This window comes from Taurulus bubalis, assembly GCF_910589615.1.
Source record: "Taurulus bubalis genome assembly, chromosome: 20".
Classification (NCBI taxonomy): Eukaryota; Metazoa; Chordata; class Actinopteri; order Perciformes; family Cottidae; genus Taurulus; species Taurulus bubalis.
The window spans coordinates 357,501-362,292 of NC_136608.1; positions in this window are offsets into that span (position 1 = coordinate 357,501).

A 4,792-nucleotide genomic window follows, 5' to 3' on the forward strand; every position below is an offset into this window, starting at 1 on the left:
TGCTCAGCCTCCCGGGAAAAGCTTATGCCAGGGTGCTGGAAGGGAGGCTCCGACCGCTTGTCGAACCTCAGATTCAAGACGAGCAGTGCGGATTCCGTCCCGGTCGTGGAACAGTGGACCAGCTCTTTACCCTCGCAAGACTACTGGAGGGGTCCTGGGAGTTCGCCCAACCAGTCTACATGTGCTTTGTAGACCTGGAGAAAGCTTTCGACCGGGTCCCTCGGGGGTTTTTGTGGGGGGTGCTGCGGGAGTATGGGGTGCCGGACCCGTTGGCACGGGCTATCCGGTCTTTGTACGCCTGCGGTAGGAGCTGTGTTCGTATCCTCGGTAGTAAGTCAGACACGTTCCCGGTGGGTGTTGGCCTCCACCAGGGCTGCCCTTTATCACCGGTCCTGTTCGTGACCTTCATGGACAGGATATCTAGGCGCAGCCAGGGGGCGGAGAGGATCCAGTTCGGGAGTCTCAGGATCGCCTCTCTGCTGTTCGCGGATGATGTGGTCCTGTTTGCCTCCTCAGACTGTGACCTCCAGCATTCACTGGGGCGTTTTGCAGCCGAGTGTGAAGCGGCAGGGATGAGAGATAGCACCTCCAAATCTGAGGCCATGGTGCTCTGCCGGAAACCGGTGGATTGCTCCCTCCAGGTGGGGACAAACTGCCTACCCCAAGCGAAGGAGTTCAAGTATCTTGGGGTCTTGTTCACGAGTGAGGGTAAGGTGGAGCGGGAGATCAACAGACAGATCGGTGCGGCTGCAGCTGTAAAACAGGCGCTGTACCGGTCCGTCCTGGTGAAGAGGGAGCTGAGCCGGAAGGCAAAGCTCTCCATTTACTGGTCGGTCTACGTTCCAACCCTCACCTATGGTCACGAACTCTGGGTCGTGACCGAAAGAACGAGATCTCGAATACAAGCGGCCGAAATGAGCTTCCTCCGCAGGGTGGCCGGGCTCACCCTTAGAGATAGGGTAAGGAGCTCGGACATCAGGAGGAGCTTGGAGTCGAGTCGCTGCTCCTTCGTGTCGAAAGGAGTCAGCTGAGGTGGTTCGGGCATCTAGTCAGGATGCCTCCTGGACGCCTCCCATTAGAGGTCTTCCAGCACGTCCAACTGGTAGGAGACCCCGGGGAAGACCCAGGACACGCTGGAGGGATTATATCTCCCGGCTGGCCTTGGAACGCCTCGGGATCCCCCAGAATGAGCTGGAAAGTGTTGCGGGTGAGAGAGAAGCCTGGGTCGGCCTGCTGAACCTGCTGCCACCGCGACCCGACCCCGGATAAGCGGCTGAAAATGGATGGATGGATGGACATTCATATATTTCATGTTGAGGACATTCATATATTTCATATTGAGGACATTCATATATTTCGTGTTGAGGACATTCATATATTTCGTGTTGAGGACATTCATATATTTCGTGTTGAGGACATTCATATATTTCATGTTGAGGACATTCATATATTTCATATTGAGGACATTCATATATTTCATGTTGAGGACATTCATATATTTCATATTGAGGACATTCATATATTTCATATTGAGGACATTCATATATTTCGTGTTGAGGACATTCATATATTTCATGTTGAGGACATTCATATATTTCATATTGAGGACATTCATATATTTCATATTGAGGACATTCATATATTTCATATTGAGGACATTCATATATTTCGTGTTGAGGACATTCATATATTTCGTGTTGAGGACATTCATATATTTCATATTGAGGACATTCATATATTTCATGTTGAGGACATTCATATATTTCATGTTGAGGACATTCATATATTTCATATTGAGGACATTCATATATTTCGTGTTGAGGACATTCATATATTTCATGTTGAGGACATTCATATATTTCATGTTGAGGACATTCATATATTTCGTGTTGAGGACATTCATATATTTCATATTGAGGACATTCATATATTTCATGTTGAGGACATTCATATATTTCATGTTGAGGACATTCATATATTTCATATTGAGGACATTCATATATTTCGTGTTGAGGACATTCATATATTTCATGTTGAGGACATTCATATATTTCGTGTTGAGGACATTCATATATTTCGTGTTGAGGACATTCATATATTTCGTGTTGAGGACATTCATATATTTCATGTTGAGGACATTCATATATTTCGTGTTGAGGACATTTATATATTTCGTGTTGAGGACATTCATATATTTCGTGTTGAGGACATTCATATATTTCGTGTTGAGGACATTCATATATTTCATATTGAGGACATTCATATATTTCATGTTGAGGACATTCATATATTTCATATTGAGGACATTCATATATTTCATATTGAGGACATTCATATATTTCGTGTTGAGGACATTCATATATTTCATGTTGAGGACATTCATATATTTCGTGTTGAGGACATTCATATATTTCATGTTGAGGACATTCATATATTTCGTGTTGAGGACATTCATATATTTCATGTTGAGGACATTCATATATTTCGTGTTGAGGACATTCATATATTTCGTGTTGAGGACATTCATATATTTCGTGTTGAGGACATTCATATATTTCATGTTGAGGACATTCATATATTTCGTGTTGAGGACATTTATATATTTCGTGTTGAGGACATTCATATATTTCGTGTTGAGGACATTCATATATTTCGTGTTGAGGACATTCATATATTTCATATTGAGGACATTCATATATTTCATGTTGAGGACATTCATATATTTCGTGTTGAGGACATTCATATATTTCATATTGAGGACATTCATATATTTCATGTTGAGGACATTCATATATTTCATATTGAGGACATTCATATATTTCATGTTGAGGACATTCATATATTTCATGTTGAGGACATTCATATATTTCGTGTTGAGGACATTCATATATTTCGTGTTGAGGACATTCATATATTTCATATTGAGGACATTCATATATTTCATGTTGAGGACATTCATATATTTCATATTGAGGACATTCATATATTTCGTGTTGAGGACATTCATATATTTCGTGTTGAGGACATTCATATATTTCATGTTGAGGACATTCATATATTTCGTGTTGAGGACATTCATATATTTCATATTGAGGACATTCATATATTTCATGTTGAGGACATTCATATATTTCGTGTTGAGGACATTCATATATTTCGTGTTGAGGACATTCATATATTTCATATTGAGGACATTCATATATTTCGTGTTGAGGACATTCATATATTTCATATTGAGGACATTCATATATTTCATGTTGAGGACATTCATATATTTCATATTGAGGACATTCATATATTTCATATTGAGGACATTCATATATTTCGTGTTGAGGACATTCATATATTTCATGTTGAGGACATTCATATATTTCGTGTTGAGGACATTCATATATTTCATGTTGAGGACATTCATATATTTCGTGTTGAGGACATTCATATATTTCGTGTTGAGGACATTCATATATTTCGTGTTGAGGACATTCATATATTTCATATTGAGGACATTCATATATTTCGTGTTGAGGACATTCATATATTTCATATTGAGGACATTCATATATTTCATGTTGAGGACATTCATATATTTCATATTGAGGACATTCATATATTTCATATTGAGGACATTCATATATTTCGTGTTGAGGACATTCATATATTTCATGTTGAGGACATTCATATATTTCGTGTTGAGGACATTCATATATTTCATGTTGAGGACATTCATATATTTCGTGTTGAGGACATTCATATATTTCGTGTTGAGGACATTCATATATTTCATATTGAGGACATTCATATATTTCATGTTGAGGACATTCATATATTTCGTGTTGAGGACATTCATATATTTCGTGTTGAGGACATTCATATATTTCATGTTGAGGACATTCATATATTTCATATTGAGGACATTCATATATTTCGTGTTGAGGACATTCATATATTTCGTGTTGAGGACATTCATATATTTCATGTTGAGGACATTCATATATTTCATGTTGAGGACATTCATATATTTCATGTTGAGGACATTCATATATTTCGTGTTGAGGACATTCATATATTTCATATTGAGGACATTCATATATTTCGTGTTGAGGACATTCATATATTTCGTGTTGAGGACATTCATATATTTCGTGTTGAGGACATTCATATATTTCGTGAACTCTGAATGGCTGTCCAGTGTCCGGCAGCAGCAGATTCCATTGAAACGTGTGAAAATGTGAATTTAATTCATAAATGCGGCCCGCCATGTCTGGCCCGCTGCCAGGGTTCCGCTGCTCTGTTTCCTCTGGCTCCCGGCCAGACCCCTCCTCTCCCGGGTTATCCACCCACGGGAGAGGTGATTTCAAACTTTTTTTGTATTTAAACCCATCCTCACTGAGTGGGTCCTTTTCTCTTTTTTTCCCCGTTTTTTGGGAGTGGGCTGTGGATGCGGTTGTCGTGCCCACACTTCTCAGACGACCCGCGCCGCGCCGTCACGCCTCGCTGCTGCATGGTTCCTGCCCCCCGGTGCCGCGCTGCGTTCTAGCCGAGTTTGAGTCGGAGCCGCTCGGCGTCTCGGGCTCCGTCGCCCTGGTGTTCCGTCTCCTTCTGCTCGCGGAGCCAGAACGCTTCCGAGCGGCTTCACAGCGCGCCGCTGGCCGTGCGGGACACTCGGAGCCTACAAGTTGGACGGGAGACCTTTGGACGTGCCATTGAAAGTCTCCCACTTGTATTTCCTGCCCTTTTCCCTCTTCTTTTCACCGGGAGGAACGGAGGAGCAGCAGCGGCCGCGGCGGGAACC